Source organism: Cupressus sempervirens, chromosome 7 (genome assembly GCF_028749045.1).
Source record: "Cupressus sempervirens isolate cs-2001-9-10 chromosome 7, ASM2874904v1, whole genome shotgun sequence".
Taxonomy (NCBI): Eukaryota; Viridiplantae; Streptophyta; class Pinopsida; order Cupressales; family Cupressaceae; genus Cupressus; species Cupressus sempervirens.
In genome coordinates, this window is record NC_143124.1 from 770,506,755 (window position 1) to 770,522,738 (window position 15,984).

The window sequence follows — 15,984 nt, forward strand, 5'->3', positions numbered from 1 at the left end:
AGGGTATTTAGAGTCTAAACAGTATTAGCAAAAAGTGGTTGTCTGTTTGTTTTATGGTTGGGAACGCCTATATGGTTGTTCCAACGGTCATGTAGACCTTTATATATGTCATATGTGATCTCAGTTGAAAGGGGGAGATCAGAGTGTACGGTGGTTTGGAGAAAAAATAATAAAAACTTCAATTTTCTAGAAATTTACTTAGTTGCATTTAATAAATGCATATGACCAATTTTGAGTCAATGGAATAGTTTAGAAAGTTAGGGAATGCATAAAAACTATAGTTTGAAATTTGAATTTCAAATTCAAACGGTCATATTAGTTTTGGAGGGAAAGTAGTAATTTGGTATTTGTTTGATTAAATAAACCTTTGTAACCAACTTGGTCGGTTGGACAGGTGCATATAAGCCTATTTAAGTTGTAATGAACATATGCAAGACATGAATCATTATTGGTACGGAAAAAATCATAGAAATTGTATAGAACAACAATCATACTTTCCTCTGCATCAATTAAAAAAATAAAAAATAAATGATACTTATACATACAATGGGGCTCTCTGTGCGAATGAAAATCCCTGATGATCTAGGACGCCGAATCTGTACAGGCTCATCGCCAGTAGCCACACCCTATATACAATAAATAATGTAATTAAATGAGATTACCACAAACATTTTACAAGAATGCATCAATATTTAATCAATTAGAAAACATCTAATTACCTTTCCTTTGTCAATGCATGTTGGCTCACCCCCCGCACTTTGTCCCCCCGGGGCAGGTGGTATCTGCAAGATAAAAGAAAGATTAACAACCATATATGCTACAATATCAAATAGAAAAAAGAAATGCGAACACAACATAATGTACCGTAGATGTCTCAAGGCCAAATGAAATGGCCAAGAGTGTAGCATCATCTATCTGTCTGAGCTCCTCCTCGGTCATCAACTAAACATGAATGAAGATCACATACATGTAAAAGTCAGTATGGCTTAAAAATTAAAATTACTCTATTATAAAAATTAACTTTAAATCACATATGTCATAACAAAAAAATGTATACACGTACCGACACCGAAGGATTCCATGCCTCTACATTCCCCTCCTCTCTCGCATCAGGGTCTGTAGCCTCTACACGTGCGTCTGGTGTATCCTCGTCTAATACAAAATGATACTCAGGAAGATCACCTATGGGACCCAGGCAAATATTCTTGCATGTAATGCAAGTGTGAGGCACCCAAAAGTGTGATGAGCTAGCTGATGATGAACTGGCACCAACATCATCAACACGAGGAGGCAAGACTGACCTAGCCTGAGATATCATTAGGCTACTCAGCCTATGAATGGCTCTGATGGTCTGAGAGCTAGCCTCTGCCATAATATCTGGATGCTGCACTCGAGGAGGGGGGGAGATATCAGGGGGGGGGGACAAAAGTGCCAAGTTTCTTCCGCTGGGAAGAGGGTCTATCCTGAGGAGCTCCTAGTCTTAAGCCCATGTTGGGCTTCATGCTCCAATAGTTCACTTTAAGTTTCAACACAAATTCTACATATAATTTTTTAAGGAAATAAAATGGTATGTCTAAATTGCTATGTGGAGAGATATCAAAGATCATCCACCAACGGTCCCAAAAATTTGCACGTATGGCGTCATTTGTGCACCATTTAATCGATAGTTTGGTTTTTTTTGGGTCAACTGGTATACCCGTTTTTGGGTTAGCAAAAAGGCTTGCCAAATCATCTTTGGTTATGTTGAGGGCCGCAACCTCATCATAATCCAAACCATCATCAAACATCTGGTGCATTTCATCACACCAACGAAGAGTGGCATTTTGTTGGTTTGTAAGAGTTTCAATGTTATCCACTATGGTGTTTAACATGGATAACATAGGAGCCAGTGCAGGTACATTATTGTATGTTCTATGCAAACCTCTCAACTCAGTGAGATTTTCATTTATCAAATCCTCGATTCGAGCAAGGTTTTGAGGAGGTAGAGGATCATTTGGTGGACAGTTTTGTGGGGATACTGGATTGTTTGGTGGTGGGTTGCGAGGAATATTATTCCTTGCCTCAGTGTCATCATTTTGATCAGCCATTCCTATTGAATTGCAAAACGTAATATATATTAAAAAAAAATCTAAATTTTAACCATTTTTGTCAAAAAAACCCTAGATTCAACTAAAACAAACAAAATCTTGTTAAAATCTATTAAATTTAGGTTAAAAATGAGTCGGGGGGGGGGGGGGGGGGGGGGGAACATACCTGATATCTGATATCTGATTTGCTATCTGATATCCGATTTATTATCTGATATCCGATCTGACTAGCCCAAATTTGCGTGAAAATAAGGGCCGCGGGTCTGTGATTTTGTGTTTAATCCATGCACAGGTATCGGATATTCGATATTATATCGGATATCCGATATTATAATATATATAATATAACATATATATTACATTTTATATATTTTTATATTATATTTTATATTTATTATATTAATTTACTATATATTATAATATAAAATATTATTATTATACTATATTATTATAATTTATAATATATTATACTTTTTTATTATATATTATATTATAAGATATTACTTTTTATTATTATATTATATTATATATATATATATTATATTACATTACTATATATTATAATATATGAAATATTATATTATATTATTATAATATAATATGTTATTATAATATTATTATTATAGTATAATATTATACGATTATAATATAATAATAATATTATTATTATATTATAGTATAATAATTATTATAATAATATTATTATTATATTATAGTATAATAATTATTATAATAATATTATTATATTATAGTATAATAATTATTATAATAATAATATTAAATAATAATATTATTATTATAATATAATAGTATGATATATTATTTAATATTATTATTATTATTTTATATCAATAATAATAATATTAAATAATATATCATACTATTATATGATTTTAATTATTAGTCGAATATTGGATTTAAAATCGGATATCCGATATCAAATCGAATATCCGATACGATATCGGATATCTGATAAGGCTCGGCTTAACCTTCCAAGTTTGGTTCCTGGATAGGTAAAAAAAAGTTAGAGCAGATTTTGAAGCACTTTTAGGCGTCTTCAAACTCTCTTTTTTTCACATCGCCACTTTTTGGCACACCATGATCCTGCACATACCCATAGCTTTGATACCATTGTAATGGACACCCAAGAATGCCCAAAAGCTAAACCAAAGCTAAAATTATATTAATGGTGTGAATGCTACAATCAATTACAAAGAGATGTATTCCAAAGGCCAAACCCTAAGGGAATGACGTCTAGAATGTTACAACAGAGAATGAACATCCTCTATTGCCAAAAGAAGGGAGTGTGATTCGCACATCCAAGCTCTTATCAAATGCAAGTTATAATCATCTGATACAATAATCCTATGATCAGAAATGAAACTTTCAGCCCTATTTATCCTCCTCTTCATCCTTCTAGAAGGAACTAAAACATTAATTAATTGCAAAAGCTAGAAGCTTCCTCCTTCCAATAATTAATACATACCCTGGAAATTCCTCCCTAGCAATAATTAATTAAATCACAAGAGGCTTCCGTCCTTCCAATAATTAATACATACCCTAGAAGCTACTCCCTTGTAATTAATAATTAAATTAATTAAATACAAAGTCACCTTTAAATTGAATGACTTTATAAGAAATTAATTTAATTTCTTCTTATCCTCCACTTAGACTTTGGAAAACATGAAGGCCAAAAGATGGGATCATTACACTAGGTAAAATCCTTAGAAACATCTCATGGAATTTGGACAACTTTGGAATCTACTTTTGAAGGTGATAAGCATGCTAAGAGAATTAGATTACAAATTTGAATATGTTTATTTCAAGAGGCTAAAAATATGGAAAATGAATTTCCAAGAAGTTATATTGGCACAATATTAGAAATTATTGTAGGAATCAAGTCTTGTAATGGAACTAAAGATGAAGAGGAGATCATATGGAAGATCTTTAAAACCTTGACAACACCATTCAAGAAGACAATGCAGATGATTGAACAAGTGATACCTTGTACTGAGAAATTTACTAGAGAGACTCTTCTTGGAAGATTGGAAGCATAAGAAGTAAGCTTGAAATAATATGGAGATTTTCTTAGAGTGGAAACTTCTTTTAGTGCATTGAATATTTTCTCTTCCTTGTCAGAAAGTGCAAGCACCAATGGAGATTATGATAGTAGCAACAGATCCAAAGCTTAGAAAAATAGAAGGATTGAAGAAATAATTGCCTTGCTTTTAAGGAGAGAACTAGATGGAAAGAAATTCTTTAAAGGTTGGACTTGTGATGAATTTGGTCATTACACTTCTAAGTTTTTTAAAAGAGTGAAAAAGTACAAAAAAAATTTCAAGACTAGAAGGCCTAGAGAATGTTTGTATGCAAATGAAGATGATGAGTTTGATGAGAGAGTTTAGACTGAAACTAATGACAAGTTATGATTTGTAGCTATAAAAGAAGAAAATCCTGAAAAAGAAGTCAGAGAAGAGAAAGCCCTAGCCTCCCAAGTTGAGAAGAAAGATGTTTGGATCATAGTTAGTGGTTGTTCACATCATATGACTGGTGACATGAATAAATTTGTTAAGTTTAAAAGCCACGATGGAGGAATTGTCAACATTGGTAACAATGCATCTTGTCATATCAAGAGAATATGATCTATTACTCTTGATGGGAAAGCTAACACAAGTGATGTTTACTTTGTAGATGGATTAAAACATAACCTTTTGAGTGTTAGAAAATTGGTTTATAAGGGACATCAGTTACAATTCATAGAAATACATGCATTATTAAGGACAAAGATGGTAAGTTGATTGGCACTGGTATAGGATCTAGAGGTAATATTTTTCAGCCAAACCCTACAGAGATGACATATTTGGTTGCAAAAGTTGATGATAGTTGGTTGTGGCATAAAAAGTTTTGATATAAATTTTGATAATACTATGAACAAATATACTCATGTGAATATATAGTCATCTCTATGATACATAAATATAGTTGAAAAATAATCCATTTGAAATTCTTTTGGTTCTCACCTTGAAACACAAAAATATAAAAAATATAATAAAAATGGTTTCCTATTTTATGTTGGACAAATTATTAACTTTTATAATATTATAACTTTTCCTTCATTTATTCTTAAATTATAATATTAATTTATTAATATAAAATTATATTAATATTATACTTTTATACAATAGTAATATAAATAATAATATAAAACTAATATATAATACAAATAATAATAATATATTAATATCAATATCATATTTAATACTAAATATAATACTGATATTATACAATTATACAATAGCAATATAAATATTAATTATTTATAAATACTAAAGTTAATATATTATCATATTAATATTATAACACAAATTAAAAACTAAAATATTAAACAACTAAATAAATTTTATCTCATAAAACTTACAATTCTATTCCTATTCTTAGAACTTTTTGACAAAAGGTTAATAAGATGCTTAAATTTTTAATTCAATTTGAGTGGCCCTAATTCTTTGATTTGTTAAACATCTATTTGCTCTCAACCTTTTAGAATCTAGAACATGTATAGGTGGTTGTAAGATTTAGAGAAAAAAAATTAAAAGAAAAAAAATTGTCGTTTTATATAATATTTTAATTGAACTAAATATTTTGACTAGTTGATGGATGCTTCCAATATTAAGATATATTATCCAACTTAAAATATAATATAAAAACATTTTTTAAAACTCATGAGATGAAAAAGACGAAACATCTTGATGGCTGTTTAAATGAGTAAAATCTAAAAAGATGTATAATCTATCAATGAAAACATGAAGTCATATTAATTATGTTGATAGTATCATGGTCAACAATCCAAACATCTTGATTATACTCATCAATAGTATAAGAAGAAAATGTCAACAATCGCATCAATAATGAGATACATTATCAAGAACAATTACATCAATACTATCAATATAAATTAGTAATTTAAGAACAATTACATCAATAATACCAATACTGACTCCAAAAGAACACTTGAAGTATAATTAAGAAGGAAGAAAAAAACAATATATGAGATTTGTATGACAGCTACTATCAACCACTGAAATTACTAAAACCTAATCATATATCAATTTGATTTGAACATTGAAAATAAGGATTTGAAATCTTTTCAAAACTCTCTTCCACTGAAAACGTTTTTTTCTAATCAGGAACATTGAAAACATGTTACAAACATTCCATACAAAAATGATAACGTAAGTATTACCAAGTCTTGTGAAGTGGTACGCAGTCAGCATGCTTATCATGCAAAGGTGTACGTAAGAGCCATGCAACTTCAGCCTGTTGACTAAAGTTTCATGATGTGAGCTTGAAAAACAAAAGAATCTGATGCAACATTTCAGCGCTTCAGACCATTCCAAAAGTCGGTGAAAATGATATGATTCCGAGGATTTTCTGGCTTATAATAATACAAATGGAACATCATTTAATAAGTAGAATTCAAATGTACTTATTCCCATGTTAAACTGTCTGCCATCATCTTGCAGACATTTGTCAAAGGTAGAACTCGATTCCAAAGATTGTAAGTGTGAAAATCAATGATTTCAATAAAGAAAGTTTGATATCGGATTGCATATCATTTGTGTCGGTGATGTCTGCTGGTTATTTTTCATAAGTTTTATTTCATGATCTGGTGAGTGTTAAGTGTTCCATTTATTCTTATAAGAGATAGATTCAGGTTGAAAACATGGGTCAATGAGTTTGACTCAAAGTCACACAATTAAATTCCGATAGCAATATCACAAGTTTTATCTCACCAACCAAAAGAAAATCTGACAAGAAAGCCAATTGAAGCCAATTGAACCACAAGTGAAACTGCTCGGAATACAATCTACAAGTAACAAATTCAAGCTGTGAGTAATATTCAAAGAGTTTGAAAGTTCTCAATTTTAAAGTTCAAATTTATTTGATAATGGAGAGAGACGAATTGAATTTGTCATGGTCAATTTGAGGAAATAAGGACTGACAAAAATGACTCAAAGGTATTAATGTTGGAGGCATAGCGCATCAATGGCATGGACACTATGGGATAAGCATACTATGTGAATCCTTCAAATCTAACACTAGAGCAAGAAGCCAATTCTCTAGCTAAGATGCAAACGTCCAAGTTGCTTTAAAAGTTTAATAATATAAAACTTTACATATATTTATAATAAGTGGAAGTGATAATTCCTACATTAAGAGTCAACTAAAATTAGAAAATATGGAATAGGTGCATAGAAAATTTGATTGAATATATTTCTAACTCAAATTTGGATTCCTTCTTTAAAATGTTTCAGTACCTTGCCTTGGATTTTGGCTTAGGAGTCCTAAACTTGAAAAAAAATTATAAATGAAAACAACATTGTTATTCCAAAACATATGAGAACTTGTCCTCAAATATTATAGGCCTATAATTTGTACCAAATTCAATAAAACGGGAAGGGGTTTTAGATGACACTCTCAAAACTATATTTAATTTTTTTTTTAAATTTATCATTATTTTTATTAGTTTATAAAATTATAAAGAAAAACATAAATCATCTAAAACAAGGATAAATGTCTTCAAAATAAATATATCAAAATAATAATCAACAAATTGGGAGAATAACTCCAATAGTAGTACTTTAAAAACTTATCTTGAATCAAGTACCTAAAACTTTAGTAATACTTTAGGTTCATGTGACTAAGATTTCTTTGGACCTTGAAGTAGTCTTTGCATTTAAAATAAGTTAGTATCCAAAAATGTCACTATAATTAAATTAACATAACATATCTAATGAAGTTGAAAGAAATTAATACATGGAGAATGCTCATACTAGGAATTGATAAGTTGTGGATCTACATTACTAGAAGAATAATTCCTATAACCAAATTGAACCATTGCTAGGGTAATATCTAAAGTTGCATTAACTATTATAGAGGAGCATCAGATAATGATAAACTAACAAAAGTTAAGGGTATCCCACTAAATAAGGCATATGGTGTACCACATTAAACAAAAGAGAATAAGACTCAAACACAACATTCAAATAAGATTAAGTTGTAACAAGAGTAGGAGCACCAAAGAAGGGAAGAAGAGTAGGAGGACTAATGGAGGGAAGAGAGACAGAGGTCTAAAATTTACCTTCATAAAAGAGGGATTTATATTATGATCATCGACATGAGGTGATTCACATTAAGGGGAGTCAATCCATCCCAACTCATGACAATATTATACCCTAGCTTGTCGAGGTGATGAAGAACTTCCTCATTTTTTGTGTTTATACGTATCTCAAATTAAACCAGGTTAGAAGTTGTTGACAATTTTTCCTTGATGTGTGAATAAGTTTATAGTTGTTTTTATTGATGACATACTAGCTAATGTGGATAATAAATCAAAATACAACATTTGATCTTTTCCATGCGTCAAGTTAAACTATTTTTGATAATAGCACCAACCAAATAAGGGGGTTGGCCCTTTTACAAATACACAGCCCAAAAAATAATAGACTAGTAGCAACATAAAGACAATACAAGGGTTGTAGTCAGAAAATAGAACTGAAAGAACAAGGCCAATAGGCCTAAGCCTAAACAAAGTAGGCCAAAACATACATTGCATGAGAGGGCAGTTGAGAAACAAAGTAAGCCTCAAGACAATTGTCAGAGCACAAAGGGAAAGCCCACAAACGAGGGTCAAACTCACACCATGACAAAATGAGGGTGAGAGTTCTTCCTTCACCTATGGTCAACTATACAAGCGATACAATCCTTAGGATCCCCTACAAATGAGAGATTGGTAGGGAAGCTAACAACAACATGGCCTGAGTGTTAAATAATTTGAGCAATGCCAATAGAACCATAATGTAAGGTCATAGAAGAAGAGGGAGAAGTTCCCTCTTGGCTTAAGGAACAAGCACCACCATAGTAGGGGAAACAACAACAACCGAAGGGAGACTTGGGATAGCACTAGAGGCTTGTCCACAAAAAATAGTAAAGGTTAAAGCTCATGAACAATATCCTATATCATAGAAAGATCAATTACATGGGTAATAACTTTGTCAACAAAGAGGGAGCCATCAAAGGAGAACTCATAGAGAGAGTAAAAAGCATAAGCTGTCAAATAGTTGAAACTAGAAGCCTTCCACCAAGAAGCAACACCTTTGTGGTGCAGAAGGGCACAATCCAATGCTAAGTGACTATTAGTAAAGAAGCACTGACAACATAAAGGGAGGCCCTTATAATTAAGTTCTTGTGTCCATCGTTGACTCCCAACCATGAGCACCACGCCACTAGCGAGTGGCTGAGAAATGTCCAAGTCAACCAAAATACAAGAAAAAGTAGTAAGCCCCAAGGTTGTTGTAGCTTCATCTTCCTTTAAGAACCACTTAAGGGAGTTCTCTACAACCTCATAGAAAGACATTTCCCAAAAATGTGATGGGAGATTAGGAAGGTGAACCCATATGAATGAATGTTCAGTGGTTCACTAAGAGGGATGAAAGAAGCAATCCAGGTTTGCTATAGAGGAAATGATTCTCCCAAACCCACGTCTTTATCAACATAAGATCTCGATCTTTCGAAGAAGAGAAGTTATCAATAAAGAACCCCTTGGCATAAGGGTAAAACTTGAAATCTCCAAAAATAAGGGGTTCCCAATAGTTGGTTTCCCAACATTGTAGATCCAAGAGAGAGGGCTAGAGATCTGCAAATCTACTTGTCATCCCATGCTAGTGGTAGAAATCAATTTTCTCCACCACTCTAGGGCTACAAAACACAACAAGTGAGGCCTTGGAATAATAAATGGGATGAGCTTTCACTCTTGGGGGGTCAGTAGAAGCAGACTTAGCAACATGAGCATAACTCTTGATACAAGTAGCCTTAAAAGTCCTAAGGCCACCACCACTAGCCAACGACCTAGAATCAAGGGCCAGAGGAGCCAATCAAAAATCTCAAGGGCCACAAGGTGGGTGAAAAAAGGTACCCAAGCCCCCCCAAGACACCAAACTCAACACCAGCAGCCACATAACTAATGCCCAAAGAAACAACTATAGGAACAGGATCTTGCAAAGACACAGGGACATCAACAGAACTGTTTGGTAGCAAGGCATCAATACAAGGTAGAAAAATGGCCCAGGTGTCAATGTAAATGTCATAAACACTTGAAAGAGCAATTGAGGTATTTTCGAAAATCCTAGAGCAGACTAGAGCAGTTGAGGCATCATTAAGAACCCTAGCACAAACTGTCATCGGAAACTCCTTATTTGAATTCTTATAGTGAAGTTAGATTGTTAAAACACAAGTAATGACTTGAGCTGTATATTGTAATTTGAGATGTTTCATTTTACTTGGTTAAAATTAAAAACACATGGTAGTTGGGTATGGTGGATTTCAAAGAAAACTTAAATCAGTTTTTAAAAGTCTATTGAAAGATGTTGCTTGAAGCATTTTGTATATTTTCTTCTTTGTTTTGGAAAACCCTAAACTATAGTAGTGATCACCATGGAAAAACTCTTTGCCAAAAATATTAGATATTATGTTTATGAGTTGTGCTTTTTGGTTTGAATGATACTATTTTTGGGTGGTAATGATCATAATTGTGTAGGTATTATACATTAAACTATTAAAGGTTTATTTTTTATTCAGAGACTGTGGTTAACGATTTATTTTTTATGAGACACAAACTGATATTTAATGCTTATGTTTTGTTATGACTATTGGTATGAATGGGTGAAAAGACCAACATACCTACTGGCTAAAGACATGAGGTCTATTGTGTTTCTTTTGAATAGAGATATTTAGTATTTCGACATAGCTAATCTTGTATCTTTATTCTTAACATGAAAGGTATGTATTTTTGTTTTCATGGTTGAAAAGTTCTAGCAACAACTATCTATTATATTTTAGTGAAGGAAAAGAAGGCAATTGAAATGGGTATTACTCGTGGTCATTTTTATTTTATTTTTATTAGGGTTTGTAACAATAATGTTTTAGCTTACAATTTCAACAACAGCTTTCAAAATGAATTTGATTAATAAGAATATTCAAACAAAATATTAAAGATTTTTTAAGAAAAATTTGTTACCGAAAATAGTTTTTTTTGTTCTTAATAACTTGGTTAAAGAATGTAACAAGAGAAAAAGATTAAAACCCTAGTTGGTATTTGAAAGAGGTCTAACATGGGATTATAACTAATAGTGAAGACAGTTAAAAGAAAAGAAAAAATGACTCCAGTTAATGAAAGGTTGTTCATAATACTAACATTTCTATTATATTAATGATTAAGAGATTATATACTATGGGTAACAATTTGTTGATTAAATATTTTGTTGGAATTTTATGGGGCTCAAGATGGGTATCACAAATTTCAATGTAAAATTCTAAATAGATACTAAGAAAAAGAAGAAAGGTTTCATTTCTTAAATTGATTATTAAAGATTGTGTCTATTAAATTAATAGAGCTACAATTGTAGTGCCTCTCGTGTTTGTAGTATGTACCTTGTTATATTTTGATCCGAGAGATACTTGTACTCATGTTATTTTTACATTTGAGATGACCTGAGAGTCGGCTGTTATACTTTGATTTCAGTATCATAGATGTTAGATTACGATGTTGTTCAGTTGATCATATTTGCATGATGATACCATTTTGAGATGACAATATGTTTCATAACAATATCTAGTTATTCGGTATTAGGACATATCATTGATTATGTTTGGTGATGGATTTAATGTTATGGTATTTACTTAATTCTTACTTAGTTATAGTAATGCAAACGTGAGTGATGTAAATGGATTATTTCAACATAATTGAATAAATGATTAAATTACAAAATTTAATGCATTTATTGCTTTAGCTATGTTATTATATGCAATTGCACTTGATCATGTGTTTTTGTGTGCAAGATTTATATCCCTGGTAGTGGCACATGGAATTAGTGATTTAGTTATTCATTTTATCAATGTGGTCCTTGTATGATCAATGTATCTTATTTAAATGTTTAAATTAAACCTTCTGTGTTTTAATAAATTTGGACTCATCTGCATTATATGACTAGACCTATGAAGGTGTCTATGCATTTAGAGGTTCACATTGTCATGAATGTTGTTAAGGAATTTCTATGATTTTGGGTTTTTGGGTTTTACTTTTTATTGATCTTAATTTTTGCCAGTTTTGCCATAGATAAATTCCAATTAATTGGAATAGCCTTTTTTTGTTTGGGTCGATTCAATGTTTAACTAGGTTACCTGGTTATTTTCCCTAATCGATTATTCACTCAAAAAGTGAATAAGTATTAAAAAAGGAAATTAATTCCTCACTTCTCACTTTTGCAAATTACAAATGTGAGAACTTTTTCCAAAATCCTCTTCTAGAGGATTGTGTTTCTATTCGTTGTGAGAGCTATGAGAGTGGGATCTTCGCGAGATTGATCTCATTGGATCCAGCTTGGGGAGACCTTACTTTGTTGTGACTTTCGGTAGCTTCCATGAGATATTTATATTATCCAATTGTTTTCTATTTCCACCTCTTTTCCTGTTAAGTAGGGCTCTCTTGTTTTTGAGTTTCAGCTTTCTTTCTACTTTCATTTCTGGTTATTGTTTGTTAAGAGGTTGAGAACTAGCATCCCCCTTCATTTTTGTTTGCTGGTTCTTCCTGGTTGGTGGAGTATGAACGTTTTTCCTATTTTCAGGATGAGGGTTTGGGGTTTTGTACCATTATGCTAGTCGTTCTTGCATACAACATCCAAACTTGAATTTTATTGGATTTTTGTGGCTTTTGTACTTAGAGACCAAATGGGTTTTATTTTTAAAGTTTTTTGAGTTTTGGGGTTTTTACCTTGATTTAAGTGCCACCCAGTTTTCTCAAGTTTTCTTGGCATGATGGTGGTCATGGACTTGGATTATCCATAGGATGATAGTCAAACCATTGTTACACTTTTATGTTGCAATGGGATGTGTTTTGTATATGTACTCCCAAGTTTGTTATCAATTGAGACTGATTTTGCTTATTTTCTCATCCAGCCCTTGTGTTGATCTTCATGATGGTGTTGCACCACACATGAGCACGTACATGTGCATAGTTAGGTGACTTGTGAGGCCTGGTCTCCCATTTTTATTTCAATGGAGTTATGTTCATTTGGGGTTGGGTTGGAAATATGCATGCCTACGAGCACTCATCATGTAATGAGCATAGGTATGTAGGGTGAGGCGATGGAGGGGCTTCTCTTGTAACCCATGCAATATTCTTGATGAGGTGTATGTGTAGAAGTTTCTAATAAGTGATAACTTAATTAATTCTTAGAAAATAAAATAAGATAAGAAATTTGTGGATAGCCTCCCGATGGTGGTGTCAAAGGGAACAATTAGTTATTCTTATAGCACATAGCCTCTCAAGGGTGTACTGAGGGGAACGGTTGTTTCTTTTGTATTTTTAGCTTGGGGAATTATGAGTCACCAACTCTCCATCAGAGTCCCGACATAGTTACCCATAGAGTGTCTGACCAGGACCTATTATACTTGCATTGTCTCATGATCTCGGTTGTAGTTCTCTTTATTGTCTGGTGTGAGTGTTAGCCATGGATGTTTTCTTCATATGTGTTTGTGGTTGGATCATTATCTCCATCAACATGGAAAGAGTGAACCTATATGTTCCATGTGGTTGGGAGGCATAGCTACCTATACCACTATTGAGGACCAATGTCCAAAGATGGTCTATTATTCTAGAGCGATTGTTGCTTGATGTTTCACTTGGTACTTCAGGTTTTGGAATGTGCTTTCTTGTGATTTATGCTTTCATTGGAATGCTTGGATATCATGTTCAGATGATGTTATTTATTGATGAATTCTCTTATTATGATGTTTAGCATATGATTAGATGATGTGATTTGATTAGTTGGAATATCTATTGCTTTACTAGTTAGCATGTTAGATTTCTTGTTCTTATGATGTTATTATGCTTTAATAGTAACGTCCTCATAAGAAATCTTTGACTATCTGGTTGGAAATTTGGGATGTTATATGTGGGGGATGGCCAGGACCTTTGAGGTCTCATGATGCTATTACAGTTAGGAGGAACCGCGCACTTGTTTTTGTTATTTCAACACATTGCAATGTTGCTTTCAGTATATTTCCTTTACACTATGTTTTAGATGGTTAGATGTATTTTTCATCTTGTAGTTCTAGTTTTTGAGTTTCTATACCTCAATTTGTGGATCTAGTACTCCCCAACGTGGAGATTCTGACTCTTTATTTCATCCATCTAGTTTTCCTTAGAGTGTTTCTTGCTTTTCTAGGTTCTAGCATTAGGCAATACTTATAAAGCATCGCACTCCCAAATAAGAAGTATCATGTGATATAGGAAAGTATCGCATGCCCAAAGGAAGATTATTGCATGATACTAGAAAGTATCGCATGTCCTTTTAGAAACCATCATACAATACTTATAAAGTATTGCATGACCTTAGGAGAAGTGTCGCTTAGACCTTGAAAGTATCATACGCCCATTCAAGAAATATTGTACAATACTGGAAAGTGTCGCACAGTGTTGCATGAAAGTGTCACCTAGGTCTTGGAAAAACCTATCCAGGCAGACAACGGACACTTTTTGATTTGTCTAGAAGTTTTTGGGAGGTGGTTTAACTACCCTCTATAGTGTTCTCAAATCCCTTGGTTTTGGATTTTGAATTTGGAATGTTTCAGATTTGAAATTGTTTGTGTTCTTCCATAGGTTGTTGTTTTGGTCAATAGTGGCGTTTGGAGATCCATTGGTGTTTGGATATTTGTTTAGTCTTTCGTTGTGATCTTTGTGATCATCGTATGTTGATTGTTGTGTGCATCCATACTTGTTTTAAAAAAAAAATCTTGGCTTTTATTTATCCTTGTTCCAAGGATCTCTAGGGGGGCATTACAACAATTGGTTACTTTATCAAACCATGTTTGATTAACAAGTGGAAATCTAAAAGAACCCTATCACAAGGTCAACCTTGATAGTTATTGTATGAAAGATTTTTTACCCTAATACACAGTCAAAATATCAAATAGTTTCAAGTCCATTTTTAAATAGTTGCATTCATCTTGTAACAATATTTAACATGGAAAGATGTATCTTAAATCCATATATAAGGGAAGGTGTACATGCAAAAAAAATGTATTGAGTGTGTGCATATGTCCTCTTGTATAAGGATTGTGTTCTTTATTGATTCAATGTAAATCTTATGATTATTTATGATTGCTTGAATGCAAAAGTGGATAATTTTATTTCCACAACCATATGTATGTGATTCATTTGTAACAAGAAGAAGTAGAGGAGTTGGTGCTCCTTGTAGTTGTATTTGTGGAATATTGTAAGAGTTGGCTCTCAAAATTGAATCAATAAAAGATACAAGTTTGGAGTGGGTTTTCTCCCTATGAAAAAATTAGTTGTTTTTGAGGGTTTCACACTCAACACAAAATTCAATGCTTTATGATATTCTTGTGAGTCTCATTTAGATGCTTTAATACTTTCTCTTTTAATTTAAAGCTATTACATTGGTGTATTCTTGCAAGTTAATCATTGTTCATGTTTAAATTTGAATGATTCATTTTGAGTAACCTGCAATAAATAGTTTGTTTGTAATGCAATACTTAAAAGGTAAAAGAATTCAAAAACTCTTATTCACCCCCTCCCCCCACCCCCACCCCCTCTAGATTGTTTCCACTTCCAACAAGTGGTATCAATACGTAGGGTCCCTTCATTAGGTCAATCCTAGGGATTGTTCCTAGTCCTCAGAAGTGATTATGATACAAGATGAAGCTGATCACTCACTAGAGTTCCTTTATTTGATGGATTTGATTATGTGTTTTGGAAAGTAATGATGGAAGCTTTTATTAACTCACTTGATGTCAAAATTTGGTAAGTTATCATTACTAA